This window comes from Staurois parvus, unplaced genomic scaffold (genome assembly GCF_062004578.1).
Source record: "Staurois parvus isolate SC_StPar_1 unplaced genomic scaffold, SC_StPar_1.0 ptg000195l, whole genome shotgun sequence".
In the NCBI taxonomy this organism is placed as follows: Eukaryota; Metazoa; Chordata; class Amphibia; order Anura; family Ranidae; genus Staurois; species Staurois parvus.
Genome location: NW_028317991.1, coordinates 10,399,980 through 10,418,243, shown reverse-complemented (window position 1 = coordinate 10,418,243; position 18,264 = coordinate 10,399,980). Strand labels below are relative to the sequence as shown.

At 47.4% G+C, this 18,264-nt stretch overlaps 1 protein-coding gene across 2 annotated transcripts in view; it reads right to left on the bottom strand.

The window, feature by feature from the left end:
• The window catches only part of MRPS6 (mitochondrial ribosomal protein S6), a 96,618-nt gene that overhangs the window by 1,218 nt on the left and 77,136 nt on the right, over positions 1-18,264 (bottom strand). The window lies entirely within an intron of this gene.

Below are 18,264 nucleotides of genomic sequence, written 5' to 3'. Positions count from 1 at the left end.
AGTTTGGTGGTGTCTGGGGTGAGGAAGGAGCGGATCTTGGCAATGTTGCGAAGATGGAGCCTGCATGTGTTTGTGAGTGATTTGACATGCGGTTGGAGGGAGAGGTTCGCGTCAAGAATGACGCCAAGGACTTTGGCTTGCGGGGCGGAAGTGATAGTGGAGTTGTTGGTGATGATGGATAGGATGGGGGGGGGTGTGGGCAGGGGGAAAGACGAGAAGCTCGGTTTTGGAGAGGTTAATCTTGAGGAAATGTAGCGACATCCAGTCTGAGATGTCATTTAGGAGGTGAGTGATGCGGGCGGAGATAGTGGGGGTGAGGTGAGGGGTGGAGAGGTAGATTTGGGTGTCGTCAGCATAGAGGTGATAGTTGAAGCCGTGAGATTGTATGAGTTTGCCCAGGGAGGAGGTGTAGATGGAGAAGAGAAGGGGTCCAAGGACAGAGCCTTGGGGGACCCCAACAGAGAGGGGGAGGGAGGGGGAGGTGGCACCATTGTAGGTGACACTGAAGGAGCGTCGGGATAGGTAGGATGAGAACCAAGAGAGAGCAGCATCTCCGATGCCAAGGGAGAGTAGTTTATTAAGAAGGAGGGGGTGGTCAACTGTGTCGAAGGCCGCAGAGAGGTCCAGGAGAAGGAGGACAGAGTAGTCGCCCTTGGCTTTGGCGTTGAGTAGGTCGTTAGTGATTTTGAGGAGGGCGGTTTCAGTGGAGTGTAGGGGACGGAAGCCGGACTGTAGAGGGTCAAGGAGGTTATTGTCAGTAAGGTGGGAGCTTAGGCGATCGTAGACTAAGCGTTCAAGGAGCTTGGAGGTGAGTGGCAGCAGGGAGATGGGTCTGAGGTTGTTGGGGTCCGCGGGATCCAGGGAGGGCTTTTTGAGGATGGGGGTGATATGCGCGTGCTTTAGGGGGGAGGGGAATACGCCAGTAGAGAGGGAGAGATTGAAGATGTGGGTGAGGGAGCAGATGAGGGAAGAGGGGGGTGACCGGAGGAGTTGAGAGGGGATAGGGTCCAGGGGGCAGGTAGTGAGGCGGGCTTTTGAGAGGACTTTGGCGACTTCCTCAGTAGTGACAGGGCTGAGGGAGTGCAGTGCGGGGGGGGGTTATGGTGGGCGGGGCATTGGGAGAGGAGGGGGGCAGTGCGGTTGTGAGGGCAGAGGAGGGGGGAGATGAAGGGGTGACGGGGGCGAGGAGGCTAGGTGGGGAGGTAGATTGCAAGTTGACGATGTCCTTACGGATAGCGTCAATCTTGTTGTGGAAATGGGTGGCAATTTCGTGGGCGGTGAGAGAGGTACTGAGTGGAGGAGGGGGGGGGGAGAGCAGGGAGTTGAAGGTGGAGAAGAGTCGGCGGGGGCAGGAGGAGAGGGTGTTTATTAGGTTAACAAAGTAGGCCTGCTTGGCGGCGTGGAGGGAGGAGGTGTAGATAAGAAATGCAGATTTGTAGAGGGAGAAAGTATGAGGGGACCTGGTTTTGCGCCACAGTCTCTCCAGTGCGCGACTGCGACGTTTGAGGCGTTTAGTGCTGTCGGTCTGCCAGGGTTGAAGCGGTCTGGGTTTGATGATGCGTGTGGTAAGGGGTGCCAGAGAGTCTAGGGCAGCTGACAGTGAGTCATTGTACAAGGTGGTGGCTATGTCAGGACATGACAGTGAGAGGATGCTGTCGTGTAGGCAGTCGGCGGCAGAGTGGAGGGGGGCCGGGTTCAGGTTGCGGAGGTTGCGGCTGGTGATGGTTTGGCGTTTTTGAGGGGGGGAGTTGGGGGAAGGATTAGATGGAGAAGGTGATGAGGTGGTGGTCGGAGAGAGGGAAGGGGGTGTTCGCGAACTGGTTGAGGGTACAGAGGTGGGAAAAGACGAGGTCCAGGGTGTTCCCTCCGAGGTGGGTGGAGGATTGAGTGTGCTGTGTGAGCGCGAAAGAGGAGGTTAGGTGGAGGAATTGGGAAGTAGCCGGGGTGTTGTCGTTGATGGGGATGTTGAAGTCCCCGAGGATGATGGTGGGGAAATTCTTCTGGTGATTCTGAAACTAACACTTCTTGTTCTAGGCTGACAACATTTACTCCATGTTCGGCAGTATTTCTCAACCTTTTTCAAATGGCGGAACCGTTGAAACAATCTTCAGATCTCAGGGTCTATTGTTCAAGGAACCCCTAGCAGCTACTGGAAGAACCTTTGGGTTCCAAGGAACCTTGATTGAGAAAGGCTGCTGTACTGTATCAAGACAACAGAACAAGATTGATTTCTGGCAGGACCTACAGACTTTTCTTTTTTTTTTTTTTTTTAATTATCAAACATGTTTAACAAAATACCTCTGTCATGTTTCACATGACTGTCATATTGACGGTCATATGCCTTGAAGTGTTTTCTATATCTTGCTCCTCCCTTTCCCTTTGGTTTAGTTAATGCTTTATAGATATCCCGCCCCTTTTCCCAGGAAGGCATTGCATCTCTAGCCTCATGTCATGGAGCAGGAAACGTTATGATCTTTTGACCTATCGAATGTTCATTGTTGTAAGATTCTCTCAGTTTATGGAATAAACTTCACAAGATCTACAAGATGTCTTATCGATTGAATCACTGACTGTGGTATCCAGCTGAGGTTGAAGTTATCGCTATCTCATCACAACTGTAAGTTACAGAGATCACACTTTCAATGCTTAGATTGGAGAGACATAACAACCTCCAATTGTGTATTTAACAGATAAAGGGGAGCCAAAAGAGGGATGTTTATTTTTTAGGAATGACATGTTGGGATCTAGGTTCTTGTTACTGCAGTGATTCCTTGAGGGCCCATTCACACCATTGTATCTGGTGCATTCTGTTAACATACACTATTTATTTATTTCAGGTACTTATAAAGCGCCGTCAATTTACGCAGCACTTCACTTATACATTCACACCAGTCCCTAACCCTCAAGGGGCATACAATCTAAGGTCCCTATCTCACATTCATACACATACTAGGGCCAATTTAGAAAGGAGCCAATTAACCTATCAACATATTTTTGGAGTGCTGGAAGAAACCGGTGAATCCGGAGGAAACCCACGCAGGCACAGGGAGAACATGCAAACTCTGTGCAGGTAGTGCCGTGGTTGGGATTCGACCAATGACGCTAGTGCTGGCAGGTGAAAGTGCTAACCATTTAGCCACTGTGCTGTCCATTATACCATGCATTAAAATGTAGCAGCCGATTCATTTGAATGGAGTACCAATGCATCAGGTAGCACTAATAATGTGCTTGCACCATTTTTTGAAGTGCAGCGCACCATAACTCACATTAGTGATCCTGCGTTGTGGCGCGGTGCAATATCAACCTGCTACGAGGTTATGTCGGGGTGCCATTCAGAATGAAAACCTACATGAAACATCTACAGTAGGGTGTTTTTTGTTTTTTCCCCAACTGGGAGTATCAATACCTTCCTTGGGGGTATGGAAACCAAATTCGTGATCAGTGACATGCTAGTAACATTGTCAGTAACAGGACCCCCATTGCACATTTCCTTTGTTCACAAACCGCAAAAACCTTACTAGCTTGTGTATTTCTTATTCTGCGTGTATTTTCTGCATCACATTCTAAATGCATTGGGGGTGCGATCTTCTGCGGGTGTCAATATATCCCCAACGACACTCCAAACACAGATCGTAAGCACGGTACATTTGCCCGCACCAGATCGGATGGTACCGTAGTAGCATTTTGTGGGGCTGTTTTTGAAAAGTAGTGCATGCACTACTTTTTTGTGGAATTTCAGCCTATTCAAATGAAATGGCTGAAAATCACCCTGCATTAAGTCGCACAGGAATGCAGACCATGTTCTTGTGCAATTCTGGTGTGAATCGCTCTAAGGGTCAGTTCACACTACAAAAACGCACTCTGGATGCATTCCGCACACATTTTTGCTTACAGTTCACACCACATGCAGTTCCGGCGCAGTTTTGATGCAGTTTGTTCTACTTTTTTTTTCTGCACCGGAAACTGACTGCACTAGTGTGAACTAGGGCCATTGGAATACATGGAAAACCCTGTGCATGCATTTTTGATGCAAAAAAAAAAGAGCACTGAACTGCATCTAGTGTGTACTAGCCCTTAGGGCCGGTTCACACTATAGAAACGCAGTCCAGATGCACTCCAGATCCGTTTTGATGCGCTCCAGTGCTTTTCTATGCATTCCAGTTCATTATCCCCCCCCCCTTTTCAATTTAAATAGGGACATGTGTGTTCCAGTGCATTTTGGTGCGTTTTACCACCTTCCAGTACAGTTCTATGCAGAAAAAAAAGGCAACCGGAACGCACTGGAACTGCAAGCACTGATGTGAACTGACATTGACAACCATATAACCTACTTTCTGTACATTTTGGATGCAGAAAAAAAAGCAACTGAAACGCATGTAGTGTGAACTGGTCCTTGGGGCCTGTTTACACTATAGAAACAGTCCAGATGCGTTCCGAATGTGTTTTGACGCATTTCTGGTGTGTTCAGGTGCATTTTTTATGCATTCCAGGTCATTTTTTCACCACTCTCTTTCTTCAATTCAAATAGGGATGTGTGTTCCGGTGTATTTTTGGTGCATTTCGGTGTGTTTTTGATGTGTTTTACTGCATTCCAGTACAGTTCTGTACAAAAAAAAATGCAACCTGTTCTTTTTTTTTTTTCTGCAACCGCAATGCACTGGAACTGTCAGCACTGATGTGAACTATGATATGAATACCATATGACCTACTTTCTGTGCATTTTGGATGCAGAAAAAAAGCAACTGAAACGCATGTAGTGTGAACTGGCCCTTAGGGTCCGGTGTACACTATTGACATGCAGTCCAAATGCGTGTTTGCATGCGCGGTTTTTGACATGTTTTTGGTGTGTTCAGGTGCGTTTTTTATGCTTTCCAGGTCATTTGTTCCCCTTTTTTTTCTTCAATTTAAATAGGGACGTGTGTTCCAGGGCATTTTTGGTGCGTTTTTGATGCGTTCCAGTACAGTTCTATGCAGAAAAAAATGCAGCATGCTCTACAACCTACTTTCTGTGCATTTTGGATGCAGAAAAAAAAGCAACTAAAATGCATGTGTACACAGTGTATTCTAGTTTTTTCAAATGCTCATCACGCTGAACTCATATTTGGTGTGTATATATATATATATATATATATACACACACACACACACACACACACACACACACACACACATATATATACACACACTCTCTATCTACATACACACATACATACATACATAATATATATATATATATATATATATATATATATATATATATATATATATACACACACACATATACATACATACATACACACACACACACACACACTATCTATCTACATACATATACACACACACACTATATATATATATATATACACATGCACACATATACACATACAAGAAAATGATCTGATTACCAATCTACAGGTGTACAGCATGTTTTTTTCATTGGAATTAAAGCAGAGGCTGAGCTCATAAAACTACAGTGAACAATATTTCAGTAAGGGCTAAAAATAAAAGTTTCAGTGCTCAATAGAACAATTACTACAGCAAAAGACACGTGTTCAGGCTTTGTGAATTGAGCTTCCGCAATTAATAGCTTGAGGGTAGTAATCAGGCATGAAACCTCAAACATTTACTGACACATCAGTTGGATCCTCTTCAATTTCACAGCTTCGTGCTTCACTTTCATTAAACAGAGAAAATCTGCAGGTAGCTCTTTAAACATGTAGTGCACATAATATGACCTGAGCATAAAGGGTTTGTAATTAACAAAAAAAAAAAAAAAAAAAAACTTCCCATGAGAGTGATATACAATTTTAAGTGTATGCAAGCTCTCACAATAAATTTCTCCTAGGCTTGGTTCACACATGTGCTGTCTGTGATTATTGCTAGCAGCTATTACTGTCCCTGACAGGAGAACACAATGACGCTGCGGGAGGGATTCCCCCATCAACACAGTAAGGAATCGAGCGAGCGATTGCACCATCTATGGCCAGCTTTACTCTCCGCCTCTGGACTGTTATCATATAGTCATTTCCATGACTACAAAACACCTCTACTTGTTATGGAGTAGAGAGGCAGGTGTTATGTAGAAGAAACAGAGGGCGCAGCTAAGTGTAGTATTATAAAACTTTTATTCTACAATTATACCTAAAAATAGCTAGTCACATGTACATTGCAAGGCAAAAGCACATAAATGTTTTCCAATGTACAAGCGCCATTCAGCTTCTCATCCAGCCTAAATCTGCTCAACAAGCCGGAAGGAGGATCACCACTGTCAGGAGGTCCCTCCCACTGATTGGACCCGATGCAAACGGCTCTGGGGAAGCCCCGTAACGTCATCCAGACCAGAGAATGTCTGTGGGTATGGCTATGTGTTTTTGGGGGATCCCTTTATCAAGTATTGGACATGTGATTGACGATTTTTAAGTATAATAACAGTATAAACGTTTTATAATACTGCACTTAGCTGCGCCCTCTCTGATTCCTCTTTTTATTTCTTTAAGACATCCCTTATCTCCAGAGGAGCAGCAGATTCAGAACCAAACGCACCTGATCACGGATTATCCTCCATATGAGACACTCCATAGTTTGACAAAACCAGCATCAACGCAGAGACAACAGGTCACAAAATCCAGTTTGTTTTTTTGTTCTTATTAAAGATTGGCCGATCATGTGACCACGTGCTGATCATTAAAATGAACATGAGCTGTATTTCACAGCTCAGTCTCTGTGTTGGGAGCACAAAAACATAGGTGTAGCATATGGGTGTTAAAGCCCCCTTTTCTGCCACACGTGTTACATACTGTAGGTGGCAACGGATTAAAGGGTCCACTTTTGTGGGGAAAAAAAAAAATACTAGTCTATACAATTGCTATACAAGTCGTATTGCAATTGAATGTTATCTGAAAAGGAAATGCTTTTTCTCTATCTGCAGAGCTGTACTTTTCTGTGCAATGCAAAATGGCAACCTGTAGGTGTTCTGTACACAGATGGGGTACAGAACACCGCCCTGAAATGTCATTTCTTGCTTGTGTGATTGGCTCACTGATTTCCCCAGAAGTCTGCGCTAAGATACAAATAAAATTTTTGGCATCCTCTGCAATAAAAATGTCAATTTTGGTGATATAATCCCAAAGTGAAATCATGTCTAAACAGATGCAGACCCTGCCACTTTCCTCATTAGAGCCCTGCAGGTGCAGCAACTGCTTGAGCATTATAAAGTCACTCCCATACTGATTCACTCTACACATGGACACAGACAAACCACTATTTCTTCAAAATAACAAAAGGCAGGAATCTGCAACAAAGTTTGTTAAAACCCTTGCATTGTACATAGAGGGGAAAGCTTTTTTCTCAATAAAAGTGGAGTTACTCTTTAACCACTTGCCAGCCGCAGATAGCCAAATGACGGCTTCACTGCGGCCGGCCAGTTCTGGGAGGGCGTCATAAGATGTCCTCCCAGAACGCGCCCTCCCATGCACCCCCGGGGGCGTGTACCCAGCGATCTCCTTGATCGGTGTGTCCTAAGGACACAGCTGATCACGTGATGTGGTAAAAGGCCAATCACAGCATCCTTTTACCACGTGATCAGCCATGTCCAATGACACAGCAGATCACCGGTAAATGCAGTTGCTGGTTATTGCCTGCACTTTCCTCACGCTGTCACAACGGATAGTACTGCCGATACCCGGCAATTGTTAGAGGAGGGATCGGCATTGATCATCAGTGCCCTGATGATTGGTACCCAGCAGTGCCACCCACAAGTGCCGCCTATCATTGCCCATCATTGTTACATATCATATGAACAGCACAGTGGCTAAATGGTTAGCACTTCCGCCTGGCAGTACTAGGGTCATTGGTTCGAATCCCAGCCACGGCACCTCCTGGCTGGAGTTTGCATGTTCTCCCTGTGCCTGCATGGGTTCCCTCCGGGTTCTCTGGTTTCCTCCAACACTCCAAAGACATGCTGGTAGGTTAATCGGATCCTGTCTAAATTGGCCCTTGTATATGAATGTGAGTTAGGGACCTTAGATTGTACGCCCCTTGAGGGTTAGGGACTGATGTGAATGTATAATGTAAAGCACTGTGTAAACTGATGGTGCTATATAAGTACCTGAAAATAAAATCAGTGCCGCCTATCAGTGCTACCCGTCAGTGCAGCCTCATCAACGCACAGCAGTGAAGGAGAAAAATTACCTGCTCGCAAAATTCTATAATAGAAGCAAAGAAAAATTATTTTTCCAAAATTTTTGCTCTTTGCTTTTTGTTTATAGCGCATAAAATAAAACACCCAGTGGCGAGTACATACCATTAAAAGAAATCTCTACTTGTGTGAAAAATATGATAAAAATTTCATATGGGTACAGTGTTGCATGACCGCGCAATTGTCACTCAAAGTGCGACAGCGCTGAAAGCTGAAAATTGGCCTGGGCAGGAAGGGGGTATAAGTGCTCGGTAGGCAAGTGGTAAAAGACTGCAAGGTTTCAAAAGCCAACCCCTTAGAATTGTATTATATTGAATTGTATTGTAAACTGTTGGCGCTATATAAATCCTGCAGAATAATAATAATAAAGAATGCTGTCTAGAACAGTCTTTGGTCATACAGGGTATGTTAAATAGCCCTTTCTCACCGTAAGGCGGTGCGGGAAACCCATGTTCCTGTGCAGTTTCCCACACCGCATTCCAGTCACAGTCTTTGCGATCTGCAGCAGGTGTCGAAACAAAGTTAACAACACTCCAAACGCAGGTTGCAAACGCAGTATGTTTGCCCGCACCAGTCCGCGCAGAATTGCATAGTACAAAAGTACCCTGCGGTTGCCGCGCATTTCAAAAACTAGTGCATGCACTAATTTTGGTGCGGTGTGGTGCAGTTTCAGCCCAATTAAAATGAATGCGCTGAAACTGCTCTGCATTGAATCATGTGAATCACATGCAGTGTGAAAAGGCCCTAAGGCAGCGGTTCTCAACCTGGGGGTCGCGACCCCTTTGGGGGTCGAACGACGCTTCCACAGGGGTCGCCTAAGACCATCGGAAAACACATATTTCCCATGGTCTTAGGAACCGAGACACCGCTCCTCGCCGCCGCCGCCACCGCCGTCTCCAGGTGTGGGCGGGATGACATGCCGCCCCTGTCATCTGGACACACCTCGAGATCAATCCTCACCTGTGATTGGCCGCCGGCACTGTAGCTCAGGCACACAGGCGGCCAATCACCGGCAAGGAGGTGGAGCTTGGAGAGGAGGGGCCGAGCGGCACCGCGAAGATCGAGCGAGTGAAGAGGAGGAGAGCGGCCGGAGAAGGAAGACAGCTGACAGGTAAGTGTCGGTACCATGGGAGAGGGAGGGAGCGAGCGAGCCCAGGCTGGAGCAGGGGTCTGCAAGGTAAGTATCACTGGTGTCAGTGGGAATAGTGCCCCATCATTGGTGTCACTAATACCAATGATGGGGCACTATTCCTCCCACTGACACCAATGATGGGGCACTATTCCTCCCACTGACACCAACGATGGGGCACTATTCCTCCCCCCACTGACACCAACAATGAGGCACGATTCCTCCCCCCACTGACACCAACAATGAGGCACTATTCCTCCCCCACTGACACCAAGGATGGGGCACGATTCCTCCCCCCACTGACACCAACGATGGGGCACAATTCCTCCCCCCACTGACACCAACGATGGGGCACAATTCCTCCCCCCACTGACACCAACGATGGGGCACAATTCCTCCCCCCACTGACACCAACGATGGGGCACAATTCCTCCCCCCACTGACACCAACGATGGGGCACAATTCCTCCCCCCACTGACACCAACGATGGGGCACAATTCCTCCCCCCACTGACACCAAGGATGGGGCACTATTCCTCCCCCCACTGACACCAAGGATGGGGCACTATTCCTCCCCCCACTGACACCAAGGATGGGGCACTATTCCTCCCCCCACTGACACCAAGGATGGGGCACTATTCCTCCCCCCACTGACACCTATGATGGGGCACTATTCCTCCCCCCACTGACACCAAGGATGGGGCACTATTCCTCCCCCCACTGACACCAAGGATGGGGCACTATTCCTCCCCCCACTGACACCAAGGATGGGGCACTATTCCTCCCCCCACTGATACCAATGATGGGGCACTATTCCCCCCACTGACACCAATGATGGGGCACTATTCCCCCCACTGACACCTATGATGGGGCACTATTCCTCCTCCCACTGACACCTATGATGGGGCACTATTCCTCCCACTGATACCGATGATGAGGCACTATTCCTCCCACTGATACCAATGATGAGGCACTATTCCTCCCACTGACACCAATGATGGGGCACTATTCCTCCCACTGACACCAATGACGGGGCACTATTCCTCCCACTGACACCAATGACGGGGCACTATTCCTCCCACTGACACCAATGACGGGGCACTATTCCTACCACTGATACCAATGACGGGGCACTATTCCTCCCCCCACTGACACCAATGACGGGGCACTATTCCTCCTCCCACTGACACCTATGACGGGGCACTATTCCTCCTCCCACTGATACCAATGATGTGGCACTATTCCTCCCACTGATACCAATGATGAGGCACTATTCCTCCCACTGACACCAATGATGGGGCACTATTCCTCCCACTGACACCAATGATGGGGCACTATTCCTCCCACTGACACCAATGATGGGGCACTATTCCTCCCACTGACACCAATGATGGGGCACTATTCCTCCCACTGACACCAATGATGGGGCACTATTCCTCACACTGACACCAATGATGGGGCACTATTCCTCCCACTGACACCAATGATGGGGCACTATTCCTCCCACTGATACCAATGACGAGGCACTATTCCTCCCACTGACACCAATGACGGGGCACTATTCCTACCACTGATACCAATGACGGGGCACTATTCCTCCCACTGACACCAATGACGGGGCACTATTCCTCCCACTGACACCAATGACGCGGCACTATTCCTCCCACTGACACCAATGACGGGGCACTATTCCTCCCACTGACACCAATGACGGGGCACTATTCCTCCCACTGACACCAATGAAGGTGGCACTATTCCTCCCACTGACACCAATGACGGGGCACTATTCCTCCCACTGATACCAATGACGGGGCACTAGTCCTCCCACTGATATCAATGACGGGGCACTAGTCCTCCCACTGATACCAATGACGGGGCACTAGTCCTCCCACTGATACCAATGACGGGGCACTAGTCCTCCCACTGACACCAATGAAGGGGGCACTATTCCTCCCACTGACACCAATGACGGGGCACTATTCCTCCCACTGACACCAATGACGGGGCACTATTCCTCCCACTGACACCAATGACGGGGCACTATTCCTCCCACTGACACCAATGACGGGGCACTATTCCTCCCACTGACACCAATGAAGGGGGCACTATTCCTCCCACTGACACCAATGACGGGGCACTATTCCTCCCACTGACACCAATGACGGGGCACTATTCCTCCCACTGACACCAATGACGGGGCACTATTCCTCCCACTGACACCAATGACGGGACACTATTCCTCCCACTGATACCAATGATGGGGCACTATTCCTCCCACTGACACCAATGACGTGGCACTATTCCTCCTACTGCAAAATGACAGTTATGAAGTAGCAACGAAAATAATTTTATGGTTGGGGGTCACCACAACATGAGGAACTATATTAAGGGGTCGCGGCGTTAGAAAGGTTGAGAACCACTGCCCTAAGGGGTATAAAAACTGAAACATCTCTTTGCTCCCTTTTGGTCTGTTAAATACAGTCAGGTCCATAAATATTGGGACATCGACACAATTCTAAGATTTTTGGCTCTATACACCACCACAGTGGATTTGAAATGAAACAAACAAGATGTGCTTTAACTGCAGACTGTCAGCTTTAATTTGAGGGTATTTACATCCAAATCAGGTGAACGGTGTAGGAATTATTAGTTTCATTTCAAATCCACTGTGGTGGTGTATAGAGCCATAAATCTTAGAATTGTGTCAATGTCCCAATATTTATGGACTGGACTGTATATTATTAAAAGCATTTTATCTTGTTGATAACTAAAAAAAAAAAAAAAAGCTGGTGATCCTGCTAGTAATCCAGTGGGCTTGTATCTTCCTGTACGCTCTACCTGCGCTTAACTGAACTCTTCAGTTGTGCCATCAGTCTGATCTACAGAACACCTCCCCATATACTCATCTCCATAATAATGGTGTCCTGTAGTTCAGAGGTGAGCTGAACAGGGCTGTCAAAACAACTGTAGTCTTGTACTACAAGCAGCCAATGGTGACAATGCTGCTCCTCCATATACAGTAAAGTGAGTGAGTGTTGTCACCCTAGGATAGGAAGTGTATTACTGGCAGGATCATCAGGGTAAAATAAAAGGAGCAGAAAAAGTCAAAAAAAAAAAAAAAAAGGATATGAAACCAGCTACCCAATCTAAGAACTGGTAAGATGTAATAGGCGCACATTTTTGTTCTTTTGTGTAGATATATTGTGATTGTGGAGATGCCGACCTGAATACACACACAATACAATTCCTGGCACTTCTTTATGAACGGTTTGCTGGGTCAGGCAGCTAAATAGCATAGCAGCGACCGAGCGACAGGTCCACTTTATATTCAGCCGTAGAATAAAAGGGCCATTTGTGGGAAAGAGCTAAGCTTGAATAAATATTGTAAATCCCTGACGATATTCGGACAAATCTTCTTATCCAAATCTATATTCTGTCTTCTTAGCCAGGCTGACAGCTAAAGCCATTTAGGCGAGGAGACACACAGCACACTATGGGCAGGGAACACGGCTCTGCCCGCAGCCGCAATGCCAGGAAACTGCAATGCCTCATTCCTCTGAGAAGCCGTGTCAGAGCTGCGGCAGCTGGTAACACAAAGACACTGGAAATTTCCACTACGAGGAGAGAGCTGGGCGAGGGCGGCGGGGAAATGAGCTGGCCCCTGTGCTCCCTCTCTCACCCAGCCTGTCTGTGTGCCTTTCCCACCGCTCCGAGACTTGGATGGCAATGTGCTGAGCAGGAGGAGGATGATGGGGGGCATACTTCCAGCATCCTTCCCAGAAGACAAGCAAGCAAAATAAAGGTGGCTAGTGAAGGTGTGGGGCAACCAATGACAAAAGGGAGTAGAGGTGAAAAAATCAATGGATGCATCTAATTACCTGTAACATGGCCAGCTGCTTATATTTCCAAATGCACCTAGTAAAAAAACAATCCACAGTTCCCTTGCTACAAGCAAGAGTTAATGACATCTGGTTTCCAAACCATTCACTTCAAGATTATATGCAGAAGATAACATTTTTTATACATATTTACCTGAAGAACCCATTCTTGTCTAGACATTCAAACACCCCCTAACATCAGGCATCTTCAGCAGAGTGCCCCCATCAGATGTTTCCTTACATCAGTGTCCTCTTTACATCTGGTGTTCCCATCAGAGCGCCCCCTTACATCGCATGCCCCCATCAGAGTGCCCCCTTACATCAGGTGTCCAAATCAGAGTGCCCCCCTTACACCAGGTGTCCCCATCAGGGTATCCTCTTTACACCAGGTGTCCCATCAGAGTGCCCCCTTACATCAGAGTATCCCCGTTACACCAGGTGTCCCATCAGAGTGCCCCCTTACATCAGAGTGTCCCCGTTACACCAGGTGTCCCCATTTGAGTGTCCCCATCAGAGTGTTCCCTTACATCAGGTGCCCCCATTAGAGTGTCCCCCCCCCCCCTATACATGAGGTATCCCCTATTCATCAGGTTTCCCAATCAGAGCGTCCCCTTACATCAGGCTTCCCTATCAGAGCACCCTGCTTACATCAGGCTTCCCTATCAGAGCGCCCCCTTACATCAGGCTTCCCTATCAGAGCGCCCCCTTACATCAGGCTTCCCTATCAGAGCGCCCCCTTACATCAGGCTTCCCTATCAGAGCGCCCCCTTACATCAGGCTTCCCTATCAGAGCGCCCCCTTACATCAGGCTTCCCTATCAGAGCGCCCCCTTACATCAGGCTTCCCTATCAGAGCGCCCCCTTACATCAGGCTTCCCTATCAGAACGCCCCCTTACATCAGGCTTCCCTATAAGAGCGCCCCCTTACATCAGGCTTCCCTATCAGAGCGCCCCCTTACATCAGGCTTCCCTATCAGAGCGCCCCCTTACATCAGGCTTCCCTATCAGAGCGCCCCCTTACATCAGGCTTCCCTATCAGAGCGCCCCCTTACATCAGGCTTCCCTATCAGAGCGCCCCCTTACATCAGGCTTCCCTATCAGAGCGCCCCCTTACATCAGGCTTCCCTATCAGAACGCCCCCTTACATCAGGCTTCCCTATAAGAGCGCCCCCTTACATCAGGCTTCCCTATAAGAGCGCCCCCTTACATCAGGCTTCCCTATAAGAGCGCCCCCTTACATCAGGCTTCCCTATAAGAGCGCCCCCTTACATCAGGCTTCCCTATCAGAGCGCCCCCTTACATCAGGCTTCCCTATCAGTGCGCTCCCTTACATCAGGCTTCCCTATAAGAGCGTCCCCTTACATCAGGCTTCCCTATCAGAGCGCCCCCTTACATCAGGCTTCCCTATCAGAGCGCCCCCTTACATCAGGCTTCCCTATCAGAGCGCCCCCTTACATCAGGCTTCCCTATCAGAGCGCCCCCTTACATCAAGCTTCCCTATAAAAGCGCCCCCTTACATCAGGTGTTCCCATCAGAGCGCCCACTTACACTGGGTGTCCCCATCAGAGCGCCCACTTACACTGGGTGTCCCCATCAGAGCGCCCACTTACACTGGGTGTCCCCATCAGAGCGCCCACTTACACTGGGTGTCCCCATCAGAGCGCCCACTTACACTGGGTGTCCCCATCAGAGCGCCCACTTACACTGGGTGTCCCCATCAGAGCGCCCACTTACACTGGATGTCCCCATCAGAGCGCCCACTTACACTGGGTGTCCCCATCAGAGCGCCCACTTACACTGGGTGTCCCCATCAGAGCGCCCACTTACACTGGGTGTCCCCATCAGAGCGCCCACTTACACTGGGTGTCCCCATCAGAGCGCCCACTTACACTGGGTGTCCCCATCAGAGCGCCCACTTACACTGGGTGTCCCCATCAGAGCGCCCACTTACACTGGGTGTCCCCATCAGAGCGCCCACTTACACTGGGTGTCCCCATCAGAGCGCCCACTTACACTGGGTGTCCCCATCAGAGTGCCCCTACATCTTTTTAGTGTCAGGGAGGCAGAGGGTGGAGCAGGCTGCAGGTCTGGATGGAAGTTCTACTTTTATCCTCCTATGATGATGCTGGGGGTTGGGGACCTATGTTACATCACTTATTGTTAGGACACCAGCAGTCCCAATAACCAAGCAATGCAGAGGAGAGGGGGACATTCCTTTGCAATATCTGGAAATTTATGGAGAAAAAAATCTGCAAGTATGCATTTAAAATAATAGATTTTTCTCTGTGACAATTACTTTGCAATTATTTTAGTTGGCAACACGGTCTTCTTAACACCAGGTGCACATACGTGCAAGTCGACAGTGTGCATAACCGCACGCGTTCCCAACCTGCAGGCAAAATGCACTGCTGTTCAGCAGACACACAGGGGTGCCATAAGATTCCGTTTGGCATGTTTGCAAAAAAGATTCTAGGACTTCTTTCCCTGCGTTTCTTGTGGGTAAAGCTGCCTATTCAAATGAATGGGCTGCTGTACCCCTAATGCGCAGGAGCAAGTGTTAACCTAAACTAAAGAGGTGTAAAACTAACTCAAAAAGCCTGGGGGGGGGGGAGCATGTGACCAGTACCAAGGCTCCATTGCCTTAGAAATTGAGTCAATTATTTAGGCATATTATGATACTGTATACTGAATGGCAGGCTTTGCCTGGATAGCAATACCTCCCAGCAGTAACCACATGACCAAAGCCCTGGCACTTGTTCCATGAGTAGCTGCCAAACAGACGTTTTTAGTATAATTCATTTGCTTTTACAAATAAATGATAGAAAATAACTTTAAAATACAGCTCCCAATAGCCTAAACATATAAAACTGACCTAGGCATTGCTTCTAAACTACGGTAATCACTTTTTTTTAGTTAGCATAGCAGTTTAAAACCCAAGTTTATAATGCTGCCATAAACCAGCTACCAGTTGCTTTGGTTTACGACTGTAGGAGTGTGGTGAGTGCACTTTAGTGGTAGCTGCGCAATGGTAACATATGAGCCTTATATTCATATATTTCTTTCTGGTTTATTTTTGTATTCCTATACTGTTACTACCATTAGTGCGGGGTTTCCCTTCATTTTTTCAAGAAACTTTCATTGTTCTGTTCATTGATGGACAGAAAGAGGCGGGGTATATTGATGGGATTTAATGCCCAACTCCAGCCAAAACTTTTTATTCAATTTTGGTTAAAACAGGTAAATGTTAGAGTTGCTATCTAGTTGTTGTGGGTGTCTGTGTTCCTGTTGGGAGAGATTTCCCCTCACTTTCTGGAAGGTAATGGAAAATCTCAGAAGATACATCTTGCTCCCAACAACTTCAAAGAAAATGATGGCGGAGTCAGACTGAGGTGTAAAGCACTGAAGAACCATATCCTTGGCTCTTCACTGCTTTATACCCAGTTTACACCTGAGCCAGGCCAGCTCAGGTGTAAACCAATAGATCTGAAGACACTTTTGGCCACGTTCACACCTTTCAGTCCAGGTGGCAGTGTGAAGAACTTCCTTTATTGTCCCTTGACCACCAATCAGGTTCAAACCTGCCATGGAAATTGTAAATTGGCAGTTGCAATAGAGAAACACAACTTGGATTCATGGCAGTTGAGCAAAAGAGGGCTGCTTTCATTTGGGATGGTATTAATACACTGACTTAATTTTAAAACCTTGAATCCTATGTGCCTCTTTATAACAGATTTGGAGTAGGGATGAGCTACTATATGGGCAAACCTACGGAAAACGGTCACATGATAGCAGGACATGGGCTCAATCAACTATGGCCATTGGATTCCCTATCCTGCAGCTGCAAGCAACAAAAAAAGGTGGGGATGTTGGCGACACCATGGACTCATGTCTCTACTGGGTACTCTAGTATACTATTGTGAATGTACAGCTGGGAGGATGGGGGGGGGGGGGTCACTTTTGAGTTCTTGTAAACTTCCCCCTGTTGATGTGTTGCAGTGCATGTCATCAGGGGGCTAGCTGCAAGAACCCAGAAGCTAGAGCCAGCTCCTGTGGTCTTCAGAGAAGAAGATGGCAGCATGGGGCTGGGTGTAAAGCAGTGAAGCTCCGGATCCCTACAGGACACCTCTGGATCATCGGACATGTGAGTATGCTTTTCTTGGGGATAACCCTGTAAAAAAACCCTGTAAAAAAAAGGTAAAGGAGAGGATAAAGTTCCTCTTTAAGGGGTCATTTCGGATCGCCAGCTATCCCAGTTCTTAGCATTGTTTCACTAAAAATCCCCTTAATTATAGGATTACATCAGCAGAGTTGAAGAGTTGCCAACAGCTAACAATCAGACTTCTGCTTTTCTAGTGGGTTGGGAATTTATTTCATCACGGTCTTACTATACAAGCCTGGAATGCCAGTGTGTGCTATTGTCCTGAGATAGGACGCTGCCCTCCCCCCTTACTGTATACAAGGGTTAAACCCAAAGCAGACACCCCTTTCCTCCCGCTATACACTTCTGATCAGCTGACTTCATGGCATTACCAGTTGCCAAGCAACCACCAGGGATACCCTCCGAGGTGGTCTTACATCTCCGCACTAACAAAGACTTTAGCAACTAACAAAAAGTGACAACGGATAATTTACAAAAGGGACTAAATTGTGCTAATTAAATCCGTCAGGCCCAGATAAATGGAAGTTTCCACATCATAGAGGATCCATGACTTGCTCAGTTCACAGAAACATATGATATTGTTTATTTAGCAGCATGCCTTGCTCTGATCCTTTTTTTAATATTAAACATAAATAAAATATTGTTTTCTTTTGACCTACAACCTAACAAAAACCTAAGTTAAAGGATTAGTTCATCTTTTTCAGAAAATGCCTATGCAGGTAAGGGTCACCTGTAGGTAAAAAAAAACAAACAAAAAAACTGTGCAGCTGTGACCAAAGTTGAATAATGCTCTTGCAATAGGTGTAGGCGGTTCACAAACCTCTAGAAGCATGAATGGAAAATTCCCAGAGATGGGTCAATCTGTCCTCCCTTGTTGCTGAGACACTCCCAGCCATTACTGCT